Here is a 26,682-nt window from a genome sequence, read left to right as displayed (position 1 = left end):
TACTGTTTTGGTGGCAGTAGCTCTTAGTTTTAAATTCCAAAAAGTTAAGTTTGGCTTCACTTTTTTTTTTCTTTTTTAAATAACATTTGTTAATGTTTGCCTGAAATACCCTAAATTTCAATTCCAAAGGCTCTGTTTTCACCTGTTCACTTTTCCTTAAAACTTTGGTGAACTAGGGGATCCCTGGGTGGCTCAGTGGTTGAGTGCCTGCCTTTGGCCCAGGGCCTGATCCTGGAGTCCCAGGATCGACTCCCGCATCAGGCTCCCTGCATGGAGCCTGCTTCTCTCTCTGCCTGTGTCTCTGCCCCCCCAGCCTCTCTCATGAATAAATAAATAAAAATCTTAAAAAAAAAAAACAACCTTTGGTGAACTAGGCAGGCGTTATGTATAGTGCTTGTGTGCTCACAAGTGCTCACCTAACAGTGGCTCCCACTCCATGTGGTTTGCTTGTAGCTCAGGGGACATTAGATGCTTCTCTGTCCAGTGCAAGAGGGGTTCCCAGTGAATCGGGTGCTCCCCAGCATTTCCTTGCTAGATCGTTAGTGGCACTTCTAGAAGTTAATAAAACTTAGAGACTGTCCTAGACTTTGTGGAATTTCTAATAACCTCTGATGTCTGTCATCTCAATGCCAGTGGCACTCTGATGAGTATTGCAAACAAAAATTCCCAGAGTTTTGCTTCAGAATAATCTGAGGGGTGGACCTTTGAGGTGGCAGGGAAGTGTAGATAATTGCTGAAGATGACATGAGTGGGTGGTGAGAGTGAGAATATGGGGTTCTAGCATTTTATCAGTTTTTTTTTAATATTTAGAGTTTTCTGTGGTAAACTGTGTGTGTGTGTTTAATGTCCTATGCATGTAAATGATGCATTGTGCAGGGTGACCAGCCCCTGCCGAGACCACAGCTTTAAAGCCATGAATGGAAGGCTGGGAAAATGGATTTCAGGCTTCCTGGGTAAGAATGCTAAATGAATTTGTTCTCCCCGTAGAACATTGATATGATGAATAATCGGGATCTGCATTAATATTTTGTGACTTTGGAGGGCAAATTTATGGGCTTCTTTATAAGTTGGTCAACACACCAACGTGTACATGTCATTTTTTTTTCCCTAAGGCAAAATATATTTTGATTGCTGAACAAAAGGATTTTCAGTTGGACTTTCAAACTAGCTTTTTAATTAGGGACTAAAGGGGGGCACCAGAGTGTACCTCGGGGAGCTTTAGGGCTGCCCGCCCCATTGCTCCATTAGCTGCTCCCTCCAACCACACATCTCTGGCTACGGCTGAGAGCTTGCTCTGCAAGTATGGTTTGCACCTGTCTTCGCAAGCTGCTTCTTCCCTCCTCAAGGACTGGCCCTGTGTCCCTCCTTTATAGTCATTCTGGAGCTTCCACTGTGATGCTGACCGACGTCAGCCTTTGTAGATATAGGCTGAATGTGCTTTGTGAGAAGATTCCCTTTATTTTCTGGTTATAGGACTTCTGTGCTATGTAGCCGAGTTAGTGGGGAACAGTGGACTAATGAGATCGCCAGAGGGCTGAAACGTGGTGTGGGCCCTGGCTTCTAGTTTTCCATCTCTGTTCCAAAACCCTGGTCAGCAGTGGGGCATTTTCATACATACCATTGGTCAGAAGCAAGATTGGGTGAACGTGCATGTGGATCCAACAAATCCGACAAGCAGCTCGGCCCCAAGTCCTCAGAGGCTCCAGGGGTAGATGGAGGAGCAGGACAGCTCTGCTCTATGTTAGCATCAGCGGCTGACACGTTAGATTAATCTGAAAGGAAGGGGGAGCGTGTTGAATCTATTTGACGCGTTGAGGGAGATTTATTTGGTTCGTCTACTCCTCTCACATGTCATGAGTTGGGCACATTTTTCAGGGTGCTGTCAGAGTGGGAAGGTGGCCCAGGGCCACTGTGCTGACATTTCCGGGAGACAGGGTGAGCAGCGTCCCCTGGGATTGTGCAATGGGCACAGCCTTGACCTGTCTCCTGAATTTCTTTAGTAAAGACCTTTGGGGTTACTGCTTGCTAGTGAAGCATACACTTCCACGTAAGAGATGACTGTTGGTGCTTGACCCACACAGGCCTCAGAGGGCATGTTAGTGGTGTTTGTAGTGTGTAAACGCCTTTTTACAGCAGATCTCAAACCTCATTTATTACCAGTTAAAAACACATTATCATTTTAACAGCGCGTGCTTAGTAAATGCTTTCTGTAACATCTGTAGTGGTGCAAACATGCCTAATAAAATTTTGATTATAACATTTAGAAGCATTGGGAAGCCGTGCTTTACAATCATCTTTTACATGCTGCCAATTCGAAAATCCAGTAATTTATATTTTTACTGCTTAAAGTTTCTTTTTATAAATGAATATGATTTTCAACAGTGTTAAAGTAGCTTTTGGTAGGAACACTGAGTGAAGACCTGAACTACATGCAATTTAAATAACCCATGATTCACTGGGGAAAGATTTTCAAATAACTTTAGGGAAATAGAAACTAGAAAAATTTTACCTTGGTCGTCCTGACTATCTGAGCTACTTTGGTAGATTGCATGGACTTTTTAAGATGTATTTGAACACTTTGCTGTTGTAAGGTTGACTAGTAGTTTAAAAAGGAACCATAGAGGGGATCCCTGGGGGGCTCAGCAGTTTAGCGCCTGCCTTTGGCCCAGGGCCCAAACCTGGAGTCCCGGGATCGAGTCCCGCGTGGGGCTCCCAGCATGGAGCCTGCTGCTCCCTCCTCCTGTGTCTCTGCCCCTCTCTCTCTCTCTCTCTCTGTCTGTCTATCATGAATAAATAAATAAATAAATCTTTAAAAAAGAAAAGAAAAATGAACCATGGAGGAATAGTATTTTGTATACGTCCCTAAGGATAACAGGCAGCATTTATTGAGTTCTTCCTGTATTTCTGGACCTATCTTAATCTCCTTACCTTGTTGAATCCCCCCCCCCTCCAAAAAAAGTCCTGCAGCGTGTTGGTACTGTGTTGTCCCCATTTCAGAGAGGGGAAGACTGAGGCACACAGGAGCAAGAAGCCGCAGACCTCACAGGAATCGTGCGGGAGGCCGAAGGTAGATTCTGGACTGTCTTCCCCAGAGCCTGCCTCCTCTTCCTGCCACAGCGCTTCGCAGTGCCTGGGACGCTACTCACACACTCTTCGCCACAATTTGTGGGTGACTTCGCGGCAGCATCATTCTGGATGCCTTTCAGACACGTGGGAGCTCGGGGCCGTGCCAGCGCCCAGCGCCGCCTTGTGCGGTGACGTGCCAGGCCACCGAGGGACCGCGCGACGCGAGGCCGTGTTAAGTGCTGAGAGGCGCCCGCCAGGATCGTCGTCGGGATCCGGAAGCTGTGCAGTTGGCCAGAGGCTGACACGCGTGGGGGCAAGCGATCCTCGGGCCACGGTGGGGCAGATGGTCACACCGCGCGCTCCCTGGCCGCCAGGCCCTGTGTGCGGCCCACGTGTTGGCACCTGTTCACACCCCGGCTCCCCAGGCGGCGAGGGTAACTTGTCCGGGGGCCCCCCGCCACCTGGGCAGAATCTTCCCCGCAGAGCATCTGCCCCCGGTCACGTCTTCTTCCCGCCCCCACCACAGAGCTCATTACCCTTGTCAGCTTGGGCTTTCCCTCACTTCTGCTTTTGTGGTGGCCGTGTCTGAGGGTGCCATTTCCTTTGTATTTTTATTTATTTATTTATTTATTTAGTCATTCAGTCTGCGAAATTTTAGGTCATCCCATGCAGGCCACTTCATTCTTACTGATACACCCCAATAGGAAGCATTTGAACTAACTGTGCTCTCCCACCCTACGACACGTCACCTGCAGTCATGGATAACTCCCATTTTCTCAGTAAGCCAGCCAGGAGAGTTTCAGGTCCCGTTTTGGGGTTCCCTAAGCATTCTTTTATTCTGAACGGTGCTCTTCTTGCTTTTTAAAAGCCTGAGTATGCCTCAAGTCGGTTTGCATAGTTTAGGGATGCAGAGACCCTCGGAGTATAAAAGTGAATTCTGGGCTTGACATCTGCGGTTCCTAGTTCAGCAGTTAGGATACACCTGGAATCTCCTGTATAGGAAACATGGACCTTTTTTTTCCCCCCATAGATGTTTCAGTCTTTCTGTTCAACTGATACTCTCATATAGAGTCACAAATTCTAGGTACCCTGCGGCCCAGTAGTGCGAGCAGGTGTGTGGTGCAGAGCAGATGACTGGCCACAGGAAGGCATCTCAACGCTGTTCCTGAAAACAGCATGTCAGAGGGGCCCAAGAATCCAAATTTTTCCACATCTTTAGATAAGGAAATGAAAATTTGCTTGAATAAAGAATTAGTATAATTTTCTTAACTTTGTCACCCAGACATTAAATGATCATTTTAGTATTCGAGAGAGAGATGTCTTGTATTTTTAATACCCTATCTCTCTACAGACATCTCTTGGTCTACCAAACGAAAATATCCACCATCCTTCCCAAAATTCTTAACTTTTTTTCTTCTTTTTTTTGTAATCAAGATGATACTTGTGATTCATGGGGTATTTCAAAATGTGCATGGTGAATCTATTGTTATGGGGACCTGGATACACTGTTTGAAAATTCACTATAAAAGTCCAAAATAGAAGGCTTATTTTTCAAAAGAACTTTCCAGTTGAGTTGAACAGCTCTAGAAGTTAAAAATGGATTTTTCTTTTTAAAAATATTATTTAAATAAAAATATCCTCACCCTTTGTGAAACTGGCACACACGCTTGTTTTGTGACGCTTTCTACCCAGATACTGACTTGCCTTTGAGCAAAACGGTGAAGCTGTTCTTTCAGCTTGGGAACATTTTGGTATTATTTTTCTCACCACTAGTCTGCTCAATTCAAACCAAAAGCAAACCTCAAAGTGTTTATGTGATATCTGTGGAACACACTGGCTGCTTACTGCATTTTAATAAGAATGTCAGTATAAGAAAATATTAAAATAGCTATTTTGGATTCTGGATTCTGGCATATAGTCAACTCCTGGGTATCTACAGGGAAGAGCAGAGGTGTGTGTGGGGGTAAGGAGGGTGAATTCCCCAAAGCATTTATAACCAAAACACTTATTCTGGGATTTAGATTATTAGATAATAGGAGCACCCTTGAAAGAGGTGTTAAAAATGTAGAAATCTTTGGGTATCTATAAATTCAGGCTTAATGATACTTATTATGTATTTCAAAGGAGAGGTGATCTTGGCACACAGCCCTCATCATGAGCAGCTGCCTAGCTGGAGGTTTTCTCTGGGCCTGCCCTCCTCTCTCTCACTCTTTCTTGCTCCACGGGGTCATCACCTTGGGGAGGAGGAGCCCAGTGGTATTTGACCTCCTCAGGTAGCTTGTGGGGTGTGACTAGCTAGGTTTCTGTGTTTGGCGGAGGAGGTGGGGTTTGCACGACCGTTGTGACAGTTGCTATGCTTGAGTACATCGCTTCTCTTTAAATGATTCTAGAACATTACAGATTTCACTAGTGCTTTTTGATGTATGAACTTTATCCACTTTTCCATCCACAAATCAACACAATTAGCCAAAACAGGTATTTTCCTCTTTGCTCACTCAGGTAATATTTTATTACTCAGGTAATAAAAACAACCTCTGTGTAGGAAAAAAAAAAAAGATGAAAGTATGATTTACAGATGATTTGACGTTATTTAAAAACAAATGGAATCTGTGGATTTCTAGCTAATAAGTATATACTCTTCTGGCAAGTTTGAGTGGTTTTGTTAAATAACCTTCCTTTTTCTCACATGCCTTATTTGAGATCTCAAACCATACTACAAAGCTGTAAGAATCAGAACAGTGTAATATCAGCATGAAAGCAGACACATAGATGAATGGAATGGAATAGAGGACCCAGAAATAAACCCACACATAAAAGGCCAATCGTTTATGGCGAAGGAAGCAACAATGTGCAATGGGGAAAGGACAGTCTTCTCAATAAATGGTGCTGTGGCACCTGGGCAGACATAGGCAAAAGGATGAAGCTGGATTCCTTTGCTATTGTAGACTATACACAGAAGTCAACCCAAAACGGATTAAGGATTCAAACATAAGACCTTAGACGCCTGGGTGGCTCAGTGTTTAGGCATCTGACTTTGGCTCAGGTTGTGCTCCTGGGGTCCTGGGATCGAGTCCCGCATTGGGCTCCTCTCAGGGAGCCTGCTTCTCCCTCTGCCTGTGTCTCTGCCTCTCTCTGCATCTCTCGTGAATAAATAAGTAAAATCTAAAAACAAACAAACCCAAAAAACAAAAATTAAATGTAAGACCTGAAACCATAAAATACCTAGAAGAAAGCAGGCAGTAAGTTTCCTGACATTGGTCTTGGCAATGGATTTTTGTATTCGATACGAAAACAAAGGCGACAAAAGCAAAATGAACCAGAGGGACTACATCAAACTAAAAATCTGCACAGCAGAAGAAACCATTAGCACAACAAATAGGCAGCTTACAGAATGGAAAAATATATTTGTGAATTATATAGCTGATACAAGGTTAATGTCCAAAGTCATACAATTGAATAGCCAAAAACCAAACTATCCTTTTGTAAAATGGGCAGAGGATCTGAGCACTTTCCCAAAGAGGACATACAGATAGCTGACAGCTACATGAAAAGGTGTTGAACATCAGTATTATCTACAAAATGCAAATCAAAACCACAGTGAGATATCATCTCAAACCTGTTAGAATGGCTGTTATCAAAAAGATGAGACAAACAAACGTTGGTAAGGATGTGGGGGAAAAGGGAACCCTTATGCACTGTTGGTGGGAACGTAAATTGGTGCGGCCACACTGGAAAGTAATACGGAGGTTCCTCAAAAAGATGAAAAGCAGAACCACCATATACTCCAGCCATTACACTTCTGGGTATTTATCCAAAGAATGTATAACTTGAAAAGATCTATGCCCGTCCATGTTCACTGCAGCTTTGTTAATAGCAGCCAAGACATGGAAACAACCCCCATGTCCATCGATGGATGAATGGATAAAAAAGATGTGGTGTATAAATACAGTGGAATATTATGCAGGCAGAACAATGGAATGAAACCTTGCCATTTGCAACAACATGGATAGATTTTGAGAGTAATATGCTAAGAGAAATAGATCAGACAAATACAGTATGATCTCACTTGTATGCGGAATTTTGAAAGAACCACAAAACAGTGAATCCGTAGATACAGAGAACAGATTGGTGGTTGCCAGAGGTGGGAGGTAGAGGTGGTTAAGAGATACCAACTTTTTTGTTATAGGATAATAAGTCCTGGGTTGTAATGTTCATCAAGGCCATTATAGTTAATGGTACTGTATTGTATATATGAATGTTGCTAACAGAGTAGGTCTTAAAACTTCTCATCACAAGGAAAAAATTAACTATGGTGATGGATGTTACCATAGTATTATTATGTTGACGATTTGACAATACATAGATATATCAAATCATTATGTTGTAATGTTATATGTCTAGTATATCTCAGTTAAAAAAACTTAGTAGGTATCTAAGAAAAATTATGGTTTATTCTTCCCTTTTTGTCTTTATTATGTGTGTATATACATATATATTACATAATTTATAGGTAAAATAAAAAAAATGTAGGCATATGTACGTATGTGTACATTGATCTGTGCTTTATATTTCCAAAGGAAAGGAATCTCACCTGGTTATACTTTACAAATGAATATACAGACTGTAACTGGGTTTTTTTCCCCCCTGTGAGGAGGGGACGTTATGAGGGAGGGATGGTACATGAGTAGGTATTTCTAAAATTGTTTCAATAGAGGGATTAAAGTTTTTGTTTTTGTTATTTTTTTTCCCTACATAACTCTTATGCACTGTGCTTTTTTTTTTTTTCCCCTTTACTTTTGGCTAGCTTCTTTTTCCATAATTACACTTGCCCATAATTGTGCTTGAACAGTCTTGGGAGAGAAACTCTGTGGCTTTCTGAAAAACTGTTCTTTTATATAAACTTGCTCAGATGAGTTATAGGAGGAACTATCCTCTCTGGTTTCAAAATGAGTTTAAGTACCGTGTGGGGGACTTTCCAAATGAGTAAAGCATGCCATGGTGTGTGGTTAGCCAATACAAATCTAAGGGACGGCGACAGCTGTTGCTAACTTGTGAAACATACCTTTGGGTTGAAAGTGGTATTTGGAAACTCTAACTTCCATTGGTACGTGACTACAGATGCATCAAGAACTGTCTTCCTAGGGTACCAAAACGGTGGTATATCCATTCAGATGGTAAACATATCTATTCACTCTCTTTGTGTTATGTTTTACTCAGCAAAGGCACAAGCTAAAATCCTGAACTGTATCTTATTACCAGAAGCACCCAAAGTGGGCAAATACATATTTTAAAGGCTTCCTGGAGAGGGCTTTGTGCAACATGTCATAATACTTGAGGATGTTTATGTTAACACATTTTAATTTTATTAAATGCTATTAAAAAAAAAAACTCATGTTCTAAATGTACCGCCCATAGTACATGAAACAGTTGTGTCTAACCCTTATGTGTACAAAGTTATTTAGGCAGTTTTAGAAATGTGTATTTGTGAAGAGGGGAGAGAGAGTGAGCATCTATTGAATACCTCCTCTGTGTTCTGTTACATCAGAGATCTCTTTCAGGAATTAAAGCCATCTGGGAAGGCAGATGACTTTCTTTTTTTTTTTTTTTTTTTTAATGATAAAGCTGAGGTGTGACAGTTAGAACGTGTGCTACTATCACGCAGCTAGCTAGTGACAGAACCAGGACCTGAACCTCAGTTTGTCTGAAAACAAAACCCTCACTATTCCCAGAGGACCATGTTGTCTCAGTTCACTTTCTCTTCTCATCCTAATATGAAACCAGAGGATCTCATTTCACCAAATTAAAACTAGATAACTCCTTATAAGCTAGAAATTTTAGTTCATGTAACCGTGGTCCCTGTGATCTAAAACCATATGCCAAAATGCTTGGCAAACGGTACCTTTTGAAGACTTTTAAAAAACATTCAGACGGTGAGTTCTTGGAGTGGTGAAGATTCTCATTGGCATAGGTTTTAAAGTAGTTTATTTTCACTACCGGAAAAGCTGTACAGTTCTTGTAACTGGACTATGTGCCTATTATAATTTTGCAGCATAATTTCCCCTTAGATCTGGAGACTTTCTGTGCAGCTGCTTTAATTTACATCCCTCTTTTGGGGGAAAATCTGAAAGGATATATGTCCCTACTATAAATGGTGTTTCAGAATACAGATTGGGAGACGAGATATAAAATTTTTATAAATATTCCCTAATTGCTCTTTTATATGTTGATAGGTTCTGAGGCTGTCTAGCCAAATTTTGCTTGTTGCTTTTTAAACATTAAACTGTCCTGGCAGTTTATGGTTTGTTTAAAAGAAGACTGGGGTTTTTCTCCTGGTCAAGTTAGAAGATCAAGGGTAAGAATAAGAGAAACAGCATAGAAATAAACTTTCTATGACTATAGAAATATGAGTACAAAAATAGACTCTGACTAATAAACAATGTTAAAAACTATGGGAAAAAAAGACTATTACTGTAAGGCAAACATTTTTAAGTATAATTAACCCAAATGTTGGGATATAACAGAAAAACCTAAATAGATACCTGCAAGTCTTAGGGACAGGAGACCAATGGAAATATTCTAAGGCCCTGAGGAGAGAGTGTGGGCAGTTCTCAGACTCTGCGGCCCTAAGGGCAGAATTGATGCCCTGTCTTGACAGAAACCAAAGTGGTGGTAGTGGTGGGGAACGTGTATGGAGGTTATGTACTGATTCAACCAGGATATGTTTGGAGAGAAAAGAAAACACCAGTTTTCCTTTTGCAGCCTTGTCAAGCCCCAAGCAAAACAAGAGAAGACAGAAAAACACAGGAATAAACACACAGGCTGTGTTGTACGGTGGCTTCCACTTCTCTTCCAGAATAAACACTATCATGATGAACATCTTGGTGCATAGTGATTGTTCCATATTTAAGAGTTTTTGTTGCTTTGTTTCAGTGAAGAATCTCACAAGTAGGATAACAAGGGGAGAGTACATTTTCATCATTCCCCATGTGGAGATAGGACCTACAATTTGTTAGTATCGGAAAAAGTTGGTTGTCTTTCTTTTCTGTGTTTGGAGTAGAGCCCACTGTACTTGAGCGCCACTAGCTCTCATGGCTCATGGTTCTCAGCAATGGATAGAAAGCATCTATTCTATACTCAGTTACTTTAATCCAGCAATTGTGATGGCAATTTGAGGGACTTGGAGTATTATATTTGGGGTCTAATATTTAGTTAACTTATTTGACCGATGAGTGTGTAAATAATTGGATGAATACCAACGGTTATGCTGTGGAAGAAATTAAACTATCAGGAATAGAATACAGCCTGTCTTATCTCCCCATCCTTAGATGTATTTACTAAAAAAAAAAATAAAAAATAAAAAAAAAATTTAAAAAATCATTTGTTAGTATGTTTTTTGGAGAAAATTTCAAAGATCTGCATACTCAAAAATTATAGTCACTCGTAATTAATTGTACCATCCAGTAATAACAACTAACAATTTGAACATAAATTTGTATGAATTTTTTAACACAGTTGGGATAATATAGTGTGTATTTTGTGGTGCGCCCCCCCTTTGATAGTATTGGCCACTAGTGTTTTGCAATGTCATTAAAATTCCTTATAGATATTGGTTTCAAATGACTCCATGATATTTTGCTTCATATTAATTTGTTATACTTAACATTCTCTTGCTGAGGGATGATTAATTTGTTTCCATTTTATTTAATGGTTATCATGGAACCCTTTTTTCCACTTTTATAACTAACATGCCTGATTTGATGGTGTAACCTATTACTTGATCAAAAATGGCTTGCTTCTTGTTCATTAAAAAGCCTGAGCATTTGGGAGCTTGGGTGGCTCAGTTGGTTAATTGTCTGACTCTTGATTTTGCCTCGTGGTCCTGAGATGAAGCCCTGAATTGAGCTCCTTGCTCCTTGGGGAGTCTGCTTGGGATATATTATCTCTCTCTCTCTCTTCCCCCCACGCCACCAATCCCCCCACTTGCACATGCTCTCTCCTGCTGTCTCTCAAATTAAAAAAAAAAAAAAGCCTGAGCATTTGAGAATATAATTCGAGATTGAGTTACTTTTGTGTTTATGCTGCAATAATTTTAAGAAATATTTCTTTGCATTTTAAATCCCTCTTTTAGAAAATTATCTTTGTTAGCTTCAGTTTGATCTACTTTTGTTCACACTTCCATGAAATATAAGTTGAGCAAATATGTGCTAGGTATTCAGATTACAGTGCAAGCCAAGATGGACAGAGTTCCTGTTCTTACAGAGCTTACTGCTTGGTTGAAAAGTATTATATTAAATAATTATCTAATAACTATATTAAATAATTACCTATGTGAAGTAATTAAATGATTATAGAATTATACTTGTAATAACTGTTATAAACCAAAAGTTACAAGTGTAGCACTAGAACATATACTTGAGGAATCTAAACTTGTAGGAAAAGACAATTAATTCTTCAGTTAAGAGCATTCTCATTAATTTTACTCTCTTTTGTGCCTTCTATTTAAAATAGAAAGCCTCTATGTTTTATCTGAGGAGCTGTCACAAACCAGAGGATACAATTCAGACCCTTTATTTATATAGTGTTTTGTTCTCACCAAATACCCAGTCTGGAGGAAAAGAAATATTAATCCTTTTGGTTGAGTATTTGACTTCTGAGCTGGAATTTTTTATCTGAGCTAGCAAATTTCAAGGTATAAGTTGAATTCTTTTAGCCAGCACTGTGGTTTCGAAGCATGAGATTTCATCACCATGATTAAAAAGCATTGGCCTGCTCACAAAGCAAGTTAAGCACAAAATAAGCAAAATGATGTAAACATGTGCCTAAGACCAGGGTCCTATGAGGCCAGTGGTGTTTATGAAATTAGTACAGTGAGACATGAGAGGATATTGTACATCATTTAGGGGAATTGTGCCTTGTGGAATCTTTATGGAAAGGGTGAGTTAATATTTGGTTCGTATATATTTGATTGCTCACCAGTTTAGTTAGCAGAAGTCACATTGGATGAGAAAGGCTGTAGGCAGTTGATCTGGGGTCCAGGTTAGATTCAGCCTTGATCTGATGCCAAAGTCGGAAACAAAATCTGAGATACAAGGTGATGAGTTAATAAAGAAACAAAAGTGAAGAATATAGAGCTGAAAATCGAGTTAAATGCCCTAGGATTTATTTGGAGGTAAAGTGGGATCTACAAAGTGCTAGTAGGGTAACTGTGCAGGGTGAGAAGATTTGAAGAGGAAGGAAGTATCTCAAATTTACTTATGTTGCATGGAGCCTTAGACTGAAGAGAGTGTGGTACTCTTGAAAGTAAGAAGGTTAATGTAAATACCCAATGTCCTACACTTAAATTCACAGCTGTTTGCATCTTGTCGCATTTGCCATCTCTCTCTCTCTCCTCTCTTTCTCTTCTCTCTGTGTACTATTGTTCGTTTTATTTGTGATAAATTTGAAAGTACTTTAAAACTGTTGATTTTTATAAGTTGACTTTGTGTATGGCCACTTGACTGAATTCTTTCTTACTCTTACCAATTCATTTGATTTTCTTGGATTTTTCTAGTTAGAGTATATCAGCCGCAAATAAGTGATTCTGTTTCTACGTTTATAATTTTCATACCTCTTAAATTTTTTTCTTCTTATTTTATCAAATTGTCCAGAACCTCTAGTGAATATTAAATAGTATCATTGCTAAAATTCTGACTTTAATGGGAATGTTTCCTTTAGTCCACAGTTGAATATGATGGTTACAGTTAGCTTCTGGTGAATATTCTTTACATAGTTTTAGAAATCATCTTCTAATCATAACTTTTTGAGTATTTTTGTAGGAATGGGCATGAAAATTTTATCATTAGAAATTGGCTTCTATAGTTCACATTTTTCCTTAATATGTAGTGAATTTAGTAATGGATTTTTCTGATGTCAAGCCTGTCATTATATTCCTGAGATAAATCCTATTTGGTGATGATCTTTTATTCATTTAATATATTTTGGTGCTGACATATAAATTATATGTCTATACTATTATATACCTATTAACTACATATATGTGTGTGTGTGTGTGTGTGTATATATATATATATATATATATAGTTTTTTTTTTTTTAAGATTCTTTTCATTTATTTTAAAGAGAGTAGGGTGAAGGGGCAGAGGGAGAGGGAGAGAGAGTCTTCAGCAGACTCCACACTGGGCATGAGCCTGATGCCGGGCCTTGATCTCATGACCCTGAGATCAGGACCTGAAGTAGAAATCAAGAAAAAGTTGGACCTTTAACTGATTGCACCGCCCAGGCGCTCTGATGCTACTATATTTTAAGTAGATCAATGAATGTGGATGCAATTGTCACTAATGAATTACAGATCCACATAGAAGTATTTCTTTTATATATTTTTATCATTGATCTGCTTCTGACATCTACAAATAGTAAAGGCATAGCTCCTAATACAGGGAAGACTACAGAATTTTTGGTTAAAAATTGGTCCTCAGATTTGAAGTCATTGGGAATTCGTAGTCTCGATAGTTGAAAAACAAACTTCAGTACTCCTCCTCGCCCTCATTCTGTTAGTTTTGCACAGGAATCTGTTATCTACAAAAGGATCTTGATATTAATCTGTACACCCTCCAGTGTCACACATTAAAGGAGCTTTCAGAGGTGGTCTCAGTTCTCCTATTTTCTGTTATCTAAGACTCAAAAAACTAGTGATTGCATTATATTCTTATGAAATAGCTCATTGTACCGTTTTACTACCAATCACATATCTCCTGACCTGAGTGCTGTAGGACATTTTAGTTAATGTTGTTTTCTTGTATGCTCAGGGTTGGTTAAGATGCTCCTTTCTTGCATATTTAAAATTACAACTTTTTTTTTCTAAATAAATTAGAATGGTGAATATAACCCTTATTCTTTGTAGGCTGGGAAGGGGGAGGCTGATATTTCTTCAGAATCCTTACTAAGAAAAAAGAGTCTTTAATAAGAATTAATTATCACTATTCAGGTAATTGTAGGATGAGCAGGATATTAGGTTTAGACTTGAGAAATCCCTGAAGCCAGCACGTTGAGTTGTCTCCTCGTGGGCAGGAAGGAATCTAGATAATCAGAATTATTCTGATAACTATTATGTCTGTTTTTAAAAAAAAATGCCTCAGAGTCTTTGGGGGGGGTTAAATGTATTCCTCCCCCCTTTTTATAAAATCCATAAGGCTGTAAATGTGGATTCCAGAAAGAAGATCATTTTTAAAGCCAAATGCTGCTGTAACGTAAGGCTCTTGGATCAGGGAACATTTGCCAGTGTCAGTATTGCCAGTGATTTAGATAATGACCGTTTGGTTCAGAAAGTAAGAAAGAGAGCCTTGACTTTTCTATAAAAATATGAACTTACAAAAGAAACAATGCATATCGAGTACTGAGTAATCCTAATGGACCAGTGTCTGTCTGTCTGTCTCTCTCTCTCTCTCCCTCTCTCTTGTCTTTCTCTGAGGAAGCCAAAAATAGGATGGTTAATATCTTAAAGGATTCTCGTCTCAAATACTGGGATGCCCAGATACAAAGGGGACGTGCTGGGATGCTGGCTTGGTAAATGAAAACCCAGCAAATCAGAATCCTCTCCGGGGCCTCAGTCCTGTTATGTAAGTGGTCACACAGATGGATTTTTAACTCTGATTTTCCTAAGTTCTTTCCCATCCATCTGAACGGTGGTGGAAGGTGCTCTAAAATGCAAAATAACGAGGAATGCACCGCTGTTACTTTAAGAAGGAAATTAAGTAGGGAGGGAAAAGGAGGATGTTGTGACTGCTGACATTTGTGGCCTCTTTTCATTTGCGTAAGAGGTGGCCGGCTTCTCTGTGGCTGCGGTTGCCATGGAGAGGTAGTGGGGGAGGACTCCCAGGACCAGCCCGAGACAGCGGCTGCTTCTCAGAGCTGCTCCCGAACGTGAACGTGACGTGGAGGGGCAGGGAGCGCAGGTGGGGGCTGGTGACCTGTCATGGCTGGTAACGTGACTGTGCACAGACCCCTGGGGGTGACAGGCATGTTGGTGGACGGGCCTGTGGATTCTCTATGTGAACTGAAAGGATTGTAATGTTGTATGTATGGCCACGCTTCCTACGATTTCTTACACGCGAGATTGGCTTAGAAGAGTTTAAGCATATTTAACCCGACGGACACCCTTGTTCTAATGAGAAACTTAACTTTGGTTGGCCTGTTGGCATAGAGATAAATGACATAAACAGTACGTTGAATAAATTCCGATGGGAATGATACACTCAGAAAAAGCTCATCTAATATGGTAGATCAAATCGCAACCAGAGATGAATGTGTTACTAACCTGGAGTCCTTAATTTACAGACGAGGAGAGAGAGAGCAGGGTAGCTGGGTAACACAGGAGAAAGGAAAACAATAAAAGTTGTAAGGATTCTTCTCCATTAACAGGTAGAAGAAAACCAGTTGTGTGTCTGTGTAGCTGAATGTGCTTGATCTTAACAGATGAATCTTGTCATCACTGTATTTTGCAGGGTGTGTGTGTGGGGGGTGTAGTTTCAGATCAAATAGAGCCTTGTGTTAATGAGTTTGTAGCGTGATCATTTTAGGACTTTTTTTGTTTTCACGTAGCTGGTAAATTGAATCTGGTGATATAGTAGTCTTTTGTTTCCTCGTGGGTAAAATTGTGGATAATGCCTTTGTTTAAAAGATAAAATGCGGTTGGTAATTTTAACTGGAACTACTGTTTAAAATATTTTTGGGTGAATTTATGTTTCTCTTGAGGAAATCGTATCATGTCTTAAATTTACCAAGTTTAAAAAAAAAACTTGACTTTTCAGTTTTCTAATGAAATCTGAATGAGAACTGAATATTAATACTGTTTTTATAGTAGTTGAGTCAGAAATGGCTTAGGTGAAGAATACGTTGTAAGGTTGTAACTGGTGTTGGCTGCCTAATGCATAGTACAACTTATTTTAAGAATGACAACTAATTGCTTGTTTAGTCTGTGAAAGAAATGCCAAACCAAGTGGTTTTTTTTTTTATAAGATAGCATTATTAAAATTTATACACAGTGTCATATAGAGTGGTACACAGTGCTTCTGAAAAGAATTGTAATGTAATATACAGATTTATTACAGAATTTACTTAGAAAGTGTTAACTTCAAGCTAGGGTACTTCAAACATTGTTCCAAAAATATTTATTGGAAATTATATGTATAAAAAAACTATTCCTTAAATGATAACATTATTTGGCTTACTAATAATTTCTCTTTGTATTGGAAATATTGTATAATAAGATTGAATTTCCTAACTTTTTAAATATAATATTTATAGACAAAAGTTCATGAGTTATTAGGTACAGATATTGATGGATTTGACATTTTCATTGCTTTTCTTAGTTGTCAAATTAATTCCAAGGTACACTGATTCAACAAGGAAACCAGAACTAGTTTTCTTGATCACTCATGCAAGTCAAAGGGCTATGAAGTGTAAAATATTTGCATATTTGTTAGGTAATTATAAGTAATTTTTTTCAAAGATGCATTTATTATTTTAGATAGAGATAAAATAATGGGGAGGGAGGGGCAGAGGAAAAGGGAGAGAAAGAATCTCAGCAGACTCCTTGCTGAGCACAGCACCCACTACGGGGCTCGATCTTATGACCCTGAGATCATGACATGAGCCAAAACCAAGAGTCAGATGCTCAACGGACTGAGCCACCCAGGCGCCTCAATAATAAGTAATTTTTAATGAGTATCAACTGTAAGCTGAGTATTCTTTTAAACATTTCCCCTTGTTGCCTTTTCTCAGTCTTATGCAACTTTGTGGGGTGGGTGCTGTTTTCTTACCCATTTTATAGATTAGGAAACAGAGACTTGTAGGATCGAGTCACTTGTCCAATATCAGAGAGATAAGAAGGAGGGCAGGATTTGAACCCATGAAAGTCTACAACCATCACACTTTATTGTTTCTTTCATGTGAAAACTATAACCGGAGGTAGCAAGAAAGTTTTGTGTTCAGGTGTCCTGGGATGTCCAGCCTTCCATGTCTTAGCCGAGTGACATAGCAGAAGTTAGGGCTGCTCATGCCTCAATTTTTTGGTGGGTTCTTAATGATGGAATATATGTGAATACTTTAATCTTAGTGCTAATGGGAAGGCTGCTCCCCCCAACCCCCATGGCAGTAGTTACTGGCTAACATGCACTCTTATTCATAATGCTAAAATATAAGATAGTGATCAAAATTATATTGTATTGTTCTGTTTAGAAGGAATGGAATAGAGGAGTAAAAGATATGATTAAAATAATACTGAACCGTTTTGCAGAGATCCTTTCAAATACACGTCCAAGTTTACACAACAGGGTTTCTTGACCTTGACAGTAAGGATGTTTGGGGCTAGATCATTCTTTGTTGAGGGAGCTGTCCTGTGTGTCGGTAGGGCGTTTAGCAGTATCTCTGGCCTCCATCCTCTAGATGCCAGCCACAGACCCTCCCCTTCAATTGTGACTACCAAAAAGGTCTCCAGACATTGTCTGATGCCTTCTGGGGGACAAAATCATTCCTGGCTAGAGATCACTATTAGAGATATATAGGGATCAATCAAGTAAATAAACATAATATGATTATAGAGTGTGTTGAGGACTTTGATGGAATAGACCAAGACACTCTAAACAAGAATAATGTGAGGGAGCACACTGGCAGTTGTGGTGGGTGTGGCTGCACGTGGAGTGTGGGTTGGCCAAGAAGGGCATGAAAAGACATGGAAGCCAACTCAGAGGCTGTGGCAGGGATGTCAGTGAGAAGTGAGGGCCTGGGGATGCCTGGGTGGCCCAGTAGTTGAGCATCTGCCTTTGGCTCAGGGCATGACCCTGGGGTCCTGGGATCGAGTCCCACATCAGGCTCCCTCTGTGGAGCCTGCTTCTCCCTCTGTCTGTGTCTCCCCCCGCCCCTTCTCTCTCTCTCCCTCATGAATAAATAAATAAAATCTTAAAAGAAAAAAAAGTGAGGGCCTGGACCAGCCATTGGGGGTGGACAGTTGGGAGAGCTTTCTGGAGGGAGAGTCAGAAGACTTGGGGTTTGCTAGAGTATTACAGTGCTGACAGCAAAGAGTAAAGAACAAAGAGGGTATGAGAGGTGGATGCTGGGGAGTCTGCAAGACTAACTTGCCAGCTGAGCGAACCTTCTGTGTGTCAGCTTGGCTGCGTGTGGGATTCACGTGTGTTTCTTAGCAAAGTTAGAAGTGACTGAATGTCCCAGACCTTTGTGAATATTGGAAACCATGAGTCTTATGTCTGTGACTGCCAAGTGAGTGCATATTTAAAACATGAAGGGTCAGATGTGATCTTGAGAGACGGGAGACCTCCCCGTTTTGGCCAGTGGTGTGCCTCGGTGCGCGCTACTGCTGCTGCTTGGGTCCCTGCCCCTGCCCGTCCCCCACCCTGGTTTCTTTCCTTGGCTCCTGAGCTTTCTCCTCCAGTGCATCCACATGTGAAGTGATTACCTTTTTGGACACCACATGAATATCTTGCTTTTGAGTCACAGTTTTGAAATTTGCAGATTCCTTAGAGCAGCGCGTCTCTGTAGTGGGCACAGCGTACGCCATACATTTAACAAATGCTAAGGACACAACATCCCAGACCCTGTCTGCGGCACAGCATCCAGGGAAACCCAATGGAACTTCTCTCTTCACGCAGCAGATCACCTCAAAAGGCTGTTTTCTGAGGCTCTTTTAGTCAGTAAGATCACACGAGCATGACCTAATGATCTTTTGTTAATAATCGTAGGGGAAACCACTCAGAGTTGCAATTACACTGTTGCTAGTATTACAGCATCATGATGCCAGTTACCTCAGCAGTGATGCTAAAAACTAGCCCCCTGGCCTCCCCACACAGCTAAACTGTGATGTTGGACTTGTGTGTAGCTAAGTGTGTCTGTCAGTGATTTCCACCGTAATAGAGTAAAAATTCCTTTTTGCATCAGAACTGAGGCCTTGCAGTTCATTGGCCTGGCCAAAGGGGGAAGACAAAAGGAGAGGGGAGAAGCCACCTTTGCTGACAGCTTCGTGGAGTCTTGATTTCTTGGTTTGCCCCCCACCTCCTCCACAGGCCCCACTCCTGATCAGCTATTGGTTGCTTTATTTTCCCCTGGAGAAGGACTTTTTCAACTCCATTTTCCATCCTGAGTCCTCTTCCCTGTGGGTCTTCATCTCTCTTCATTCGCTCTGACAGATACGAGTTCAGCTACATTGGAACACACGCCGTGATTCTAGAGTTGTGTGTGTGCTGTAGGGATTGGTTTTCTTCTCTGCAGGTAGCTTCAAAATTGCAGAGATGGAAAAGAGGCTTCCACGTAATAGAGAACTTAAGGAATAAATGAGACCACCAGTAATAAATGGGCAAATGGGATACAGTTGAATACCACTGAAGAGACACTTCATTACAGATGGGAGTACAGAGCAAATAAAGTTCTTGGGATGTATAGGAAGGGAAGAAGCTGTCTTTGCTGGATTTATTGGAAGATTCTGAGAGTTGAGTGAAGCTTGGTCATGCAACATTGGTGAGGTGTGGGGGACAGAGTGACTGTGGGAGACCCTTGCCATGGAGTTGATGACTTGAGTGATACAAGGATGAAAGAAGCGAGCTGACACACACGAACTTGATGCTGGAGGAGCTAGGGTAGTTAGTGCTGGTGCACGTAGAGTAGGGGCCCAGGGAGGGGCTGCAAGAGCATGCGTCTCACAGTGCAAACATGAGAGAGGATGAGGAGGCACTGCCAGAGCAGACAGCATGCCATTTTGCTGTGCACGGATACACAGGGAAGAGCCACAGCCATCTAGTTGTAGAGAAGCTGTATGGTCGTGTGGAGGTAGAGGGGTAGGGAGGGCACATTCTGGAGGCAGTGTGCCGGGGTTCCCATCTGGCACGTCTCCTCATCAGCCCTATGAAGCCGGCTTCTGTGGGCCTCAGTTCACTCTTCTATAAAGTGGAGGTCACAAGGGCAGTTCCTTCCTCCCGGGTAGGTTTTCTGTGAGAGTCGAATGGGTTAGTTTTCATAAAGTCCTTAGAACAGTGTTGGGCACCTAGCAAACATATTTTCGCTATTTTGATAGCTTTCTCCTCAGTAGGGTCTGAAATAGGATGAGCACTTCCAGGCAGGTGTAAGGGAAGCATTGGGAGGCACTTCTCCCAAGGAATACCTATGAATTTGAAGCAGTGATGGGAGAAGGGCAAACTGTGTAGTGTAGGCATCCCTAAAAGGCAGTGTTGCCCATTCAAGAGGAGGGTTTTTGTTTTTGCTTTTGTTTTTGTTTTAAGATTTTATTTATTTATTCCCGAGAGACACAGAGACAAAGGCAGAGATATAGGCAGAGGGAAAAGCAGGCTCCATGCAGGGAGCCCAATGGGAGACTCGATCCTGGGACCTCGGATCACGACCTGAGCTGAAGGGTCAACCACTGAGCCACCAAGCTGCCCCCTCAAGAGAAGGGTTTTCAAGAGCAGAGATTCTTAATGATGTGTTGGAATAGATAACTTAGGATGTCTCCATTAGCTTTAAGAAACATGTTATATGTTAATTCTGTTTTGCTAGTTTATTTAAGATATGGTTTAGGGAGTTTAAAAACGAATTAATCTTACTAGCTATCCACAGTAATTACATCATGGTGATCTCTCAGGTGCTACAATATTATAACAAAAGCACTATAAATTTTCTTACGTTTAGTTATATTTTAGTGTGTTTTCACCATGATTTGCCAAACTGGGTCTGTATAATGCAGGAGCCTCTAAAGCAAATGACAATAGTTGATAAATGACTAAAAAGCTATTTTTGGCTTGACTAGATTAGCTCCATACATCTGAAGTTATAAGTCTAATTACTGTTATTTTTGGCCAGAGTCCTTGCAAGTGTGTGGGAGTTAGCCAAGTACTTCCTTTGTGAAAAAATGACATTTGTTCATTGTTTAAATTGTGATGATTGATTAAAGCCTGTGAGTTGTGTGAGTATGTGTGTGTGAGAGTGATTGCATTATAAAGTTTGGATTGGCAATTTTATACCTTGTAAAATTTCTCATAAATACTGATTCAGAACCACTTCCATGTATGAAGGACCAGTGCTATCATTATCTTATATGAGATGTTATTACTCAGTAACAGTGAAGACTAACAGGGAACATAGGCATGTATACATGTAATGGTGTGTGAGTATATTTCAAATAAGGTAACGTGCATAACAACATACATGATACAAACGTACACATCATCCATTATACACGTCTGCATACACAAATATGCAAAATTGTATGAACAGTTACTTGACCATTCAGGCTCATAGCCTCAAACAATCATTTGAGTTTGTTTTCCTAAAATATAATTTATAATGTAACCAGTGCATTCGTTTGAGGAATTTTGTAAGCGTTACTCATTTCAAAATCAGTTTAGGGAATATCTCCCTTAGTGTGTTGGCCACTTATAAAAAGCTAACTCTTAAGTTCATGGTTGGCCATTCATTCTGTGGATCCCACAAACAACCACCATACATTTCTGTACTTCTTTACCACTTTGTACTTGTAATGACCTAAATCACTCAGAAGCTAATACATTTCACATTAAAAATTATGGCATACGATATTAGTAACTGGAAATAATTGTGTATATTTTCATCTCTCTCTCTGTGAAACTCTGAAAAGTTTGGGAGCTTTTGTCATGCGACTTCTTGAGTGGAAAGCTACTTGACCAGACTAGAGCATTTATTCACTTTATAGCACAGAAAAGTTAATAAGGATTGTTTAAAAGATGTAGCTAATCCAAAAATTGGAAATTTCATAAGGTTACTTTTCTTGTGGTTATCAGATTCTTCCCCGCTTGTGTGTAGATTTATACAGTACAGAATGGTTAGGATTTGTGGCATTTGTTCAATACCAGTGTCCAGATAATTGGACAGTTGACCCGCCATTTATGCAACACTGTGCTTCGGACTCAGGGCTGATAAGCACCTGTCTGGTCTCTGACCTCATGGGCTACTGGTTGAGTAAGGAAGTAATTCTTTTTTTTTTTTTTTTTTAGGAAGTAATTCTTGAAGCAAGCCATTACTCACAGTAAAATGAGCTGACTGCTGTCGTAGGGACAGTGTGGGGTGTTAGGCATTGTAGGAGTACGTATCAGTGGCCCCCAGCTTGATCTTCATAAATGACAAAATATTGTGAGGGTATTTTAGTTTATTTGACTCTGATTCCCCCCCTTAAACATGATATCTGTAGTTGATGACTAAAATTGGTAGACTTTGTCTGTTTTCACCTTATTTCTCTCCCCTCTACCACCTACTTATAATTTTTCATATCCTTTTACCTTCTGATTCTTGCTGGTGAGGGAATTACCCTTTGGCAAGGATGCAAATTGGACTATTTTGAGGTGAAAAACAGACATTATCTGACCTCTGAATATTTTGACTAACATGTTGAGTTGAATAAGTTAAAGGGAAGTATAAAGAACAGTGTGTTGCAATAATTACAGCGGTATTACTGCCATTCAGTACATGTTAATGTATCCTCAGTTTGGAAGGAGGAAACTGGCATCCCTGACTTTGAAAACACGGAATAATCATTTAAGCGAGAATACAGAAACAAAATCTGAGAGCATATGTGTATATTTAATAGGTGAACAGATGTAATACACATAATATATGAATTTTTTAAGTATGTAGTAAGTACTTATATACTCTTAGAGAATTGAGGCATTCAAATTTTTTGATTTGGCTACTCACATGTACATACATCTATCTTTATGCATGCATATATATGTAAATGAGTAAGTAATACATCTTCAGTCTGAATAACGCATACACTTAGTTTTTTTTTTTTTAAAGATCAACTAGTACAGAAGCAATGTACAATAAAAAATTGTCTTTTCTCCCTTCTCCTGTCCCTGTTCTTTATCCTCATTCTAAGAGGCACTCACACTAATTTCTTTGTTACTTTTCAGAAACGTTTATGCAGACATGACAACATCATTTTTTAAAAACTGAATTATACAATCTATGCTGGTCTGAACCTCTGATGTTTTTTAAAAAATTAGGATTCTCATTCTTTAAAAAGTCATTGCCTAAATCCCTGGAGTTATAAACTAAAATTGAAAGCAAAAGCCATACTAGTAGGAAAGCACCTACTAGTGAGCTGACTACTGATAAAATTTGGCTGCACCCAAGCCTCCTGCGGGATTTTGGGTTGCCATTTATTCCCAACCATTCATTCGGTCAATGTCTTTGTCAGTTTATTGCTGATATGTTAATTTTCTCACTCATAATGTTATTTACAGAATATGTACTTGAAGTAGTATGAGAGCAAAGTACTTTCAGTTTTCTCTAGTGACTAAGCATGCTACACAAACTGGAATCCTTTAAAATAAACATGAGGTCTAGATTCTTAATTCCAAATCTGTGTGTCCAGCCTTGACCAGTCAATAGAATTCTATTTAGCTTCCTTTCAAGTCTCTCTCCTGGAATAAGCTCTTGGGACTCATGTTCCAAACTCATTATCATGTCTACAAATGGACTTCCCATCCCTAATAAACCATTTTGGTTCTTTATTCATTTGTTCATTTGGTAATTGATCGGTAGATTCCTAAATGCTAGTGGAGCGCTTGCTCTGTCATATATGTACATTGCCAGGTGTGAATAGATGTGTGGATAGATGTGGGGGAAAGTAGGTCATTTGCCTCTATGATGTGTGGTGTGGCTCTATCCGTCACCTACTCAGCAAACCTGAACCTTCTGTGTCATTTGAGACTCTCTGATTACTTTCCTGATATGTTAAGCCTTTCACCACATTCTCTTCTCACCCTGCATGTTTACTTTCTGCCACACCACACCTACTCATTGTACCCCACATGCCGTGTACTCATTCCTACTTTCTTCACGTTCTTCCCTCCCAGAAGCTTTTTTCATTTTCCCTAGCATTTACTTGAGCTCACACTCTGCCAGTAGTTAATAGAATGAAATAATTTGTTATTTATTTAAAAAGAGAGGATGCTCTCAGTTTTTCAAAAGATTGCCAAAGCTGATAGTCTGCTTGCTGTGTGAAATGTGTACCAGAAAATAGGTTGGGAACAAACCATCTAATAATCTATTTCAGTTTTGTGGTTTTTAAAAAATAATCATGTCAATCTAGCATTTTAAGACTTGGTGTAAGATAAAATAACTCTAAAGGTATTAAGATTCAGATTTGTATGAGTTCATTACTTAGTGATGACCTTGGGCTTGGGGGCATTTGAGATGAGTTAATGTTTTTAATCACATATTTTACTTCTGTGTATGTTATAAACCCTATAATATATTGGTTTTATTTTTTTGCTATAATGGTTAGTTTTTCTTAAAGAATTGAAAAAAAAGAGAAATACAGTCTTTTTATTTGTCCTTTCTCTCTTCCTTCCTCCATATTCTGCGGTTGCACTAGGACATACATATGTGTCCTTCTCTTTGTGTTCATCCACCTTGGGGTTCACTGAGTTTCTTAGATCCATAGATTGATGTTTTAGTCAAATTTGGGAACAATTCATCTATTATTTCTTCAGCTATTATTTCTTCCCCATTTTCTCTCCTCTCTTTTGGGGACATTAGTTACATATATGTTAGATTACTTGATATTGTTCCACAAGGCAATGAGACTATGTTATTTTTCAGTTTTTTCCCTCTCTGCTTCAGTTTGGATAATTCCTTTTGACTTGTCTTCAAGTTCACTAATTTTTTCTGCTGTAGTGTTTGATCTATTCTTAGTACCATCCAGTGAAATTTTTTTTTCAGATATTGCAATTTTCTTGATATTATTTCCACTGTTTTTAGAGTTCTTATATATGTTCTGAAATTCTCCTACAATTGATTCTTTACAAGATTCATCTCTTTTTTTCTGTAATTTTTTTTGTCATGCGTTAATAGTTTAAATTTCTTATCTGCTAATTATGTCTTTGTCATCTGTAGATCTAATTCTTTTTCCTGGCTTCTCTGTCTATAGCAGTTTCATGATTCATCTTCCTCCTAATGTTCTGTTATATACAGAACAGTGTGGTTGATATGTTATTAGAAGTCTGGATTCTGTCATTTTCATCTGACGACTGTTGAGTTTTGTACTAGCAGATGGTTAAATTACTATCAGATCTTCCAAACTTGTGGAGGCTTTTTGGAGTAGGTCTCTTTGATTTGCCCCAAGTCCAAGATGTGATGTTAATACTAAGGCATGGCCTTCTGAGATTTCCTTAGAAATACAAGGTATTTGCCTGGATCCTCGAATGTGACAGGACTTGAATTCCAAATTCAGAGTCCCCTGTATTCATATTGCTAGTTGCTCCTGTTACTTTGCTCCGTCTTTCAGCCTGCCCTTGGGTTTCTTTCCCTTAGGTTCCTTAAGGTCCATACAAGCAGTTTTAGAGTCAACCAAGGATTTGAGGGGCTTGTTCACAGATTCCAGGCTCTTCTCTTTGAGGCTCCCTCTGGGATTTCCCCCACTCTCGATGACCAGCTGTTGTAGCAGTTCCACAATCTACCTCTGTGCCCTTTGCTCCACCTCTGCTCTTCAGGGACTAGTGATTGCCCCTCAGGAAACGGCCATTGAAATGTGGATCTTAACGTTGTTTGCTTCTTACCCTTCCAAGGTCAAATCCTATCCAGTTTCTATCTGCTTCCTGGTCACTCTCCAGTACCTTCCTTTTTTTTTTTTTTTTTTTTTTTTGGCTATTTAATACTTCATACATACTTTTATTGTATTGACAGGGGGAGTTAGTCTCCTTTAAGCCACTTTGGCATTACCAGATGCCAGAAATCCTAAATGAGTAGATAATAAATTCTTGCTCTCAATGGAAGAGTTTTATAATATTAGTAAGATGATTACTTAAGGAATTAAGAGACTCTGGGAAGCCTCCCAAGTTGGCATGGTGGAGGAATAAGACAGTCCTCGGATCCTTTTGGTTCATGAGTTTGGTGTCTCAGGTTGACTGGCAGCTGGTGGAAGATTTCACCAGGCCTTACTCTCCCTACACGCTGTTGTAAGCAAAAATTAGGTGGGTTATGTGTTGGGCATGTACTATGAGAATTTTGCTTTGTTTCCTTTCTTCCTTTTGCTATTGTGAGGGTATCACTTTTTACTATATATCATCGATACTAATACATTAATACATTTTACTTGATTAATATATTTTCATCTCAAGAGCCTGGCCTCCAAAGGGTAGACACTGTATCTAGATCTAAGCTTTGCACAGGGTTAGATCTAAGAAAGAAATGAAATGTACTGTGCTAAACACAATGCCTGATGTACTGAGAACAGTGATTTTTTTTTCTTTCCTGTCTACTCTCTATTCTGTAAAGTGTTGTTAAATATAATAGGACTGGTAAATTAAGAAAAAGAACAGATTATTTGTTACAATTACCTCTTTTTTTCCCCTTTTTTTCATGCAGCTACATAAGAATAGTTTGTACTAGTAAGAGCTACATTGCTAAATTATTTTGGGAAAAATTGAACAACTAAAAAGAATGAAAACATATTTAGTATCACTGTGAAAATATACCTTTGAATGCAAAAGAATAGGGATCCCTGGGTGGCGCAGCGGTTTGGCGCCTGCCTTTGGCCCAGGGCGTGATCCTGGAGACCCGGGATCGAATCCCACATCGG

General features: G+C 39.7%; 1 protein-coding gene across 8 annotated transcripts in view; it reads left to right on the top strand.

Annotated features, from left to right (window-relative positions):
• HIVEP1 (HIVEP zinc finger 1) overlaps positions 1 to 26,682 on the top strand; it is a 141,599-nt gene that overhangs the window by 34,846 nt on the left and 80,071 nt on the right. Inside the window, exon 1 of one of the 8 annotated variants that reach the window (XM_072729145.1) lies at positions 14,842 to 15,016. The exons of the other annotated variants lie outside the window; for them this stretch is intronic. The gene's annotated coding sequence lies outside the window, so the exon portion shown is untranslated. Of the gene's footprint in view, positions 1 to 14,841; positions 15,017 to 26,682 lie in introns of those variants that run through there. 8 annotated transcript variants of the gene reach the window in all.

Source organism: Vulpes vulpes, chromosome 12 (genome assembly GCF_048418805.1).
Source record: "Vulpes vulpes isolate BD-2025 chromosome 12, VulVul3, whole genome shotgun sequence".
NCBI lineage: Eukaryota > Metazoa > Chordata > Mammalia > Carnivora > Canidae > Vulpes > Vulpes vulpes.
This window is presented reverse-complemented; position numbering and strand designations above follow the sequence as displayed.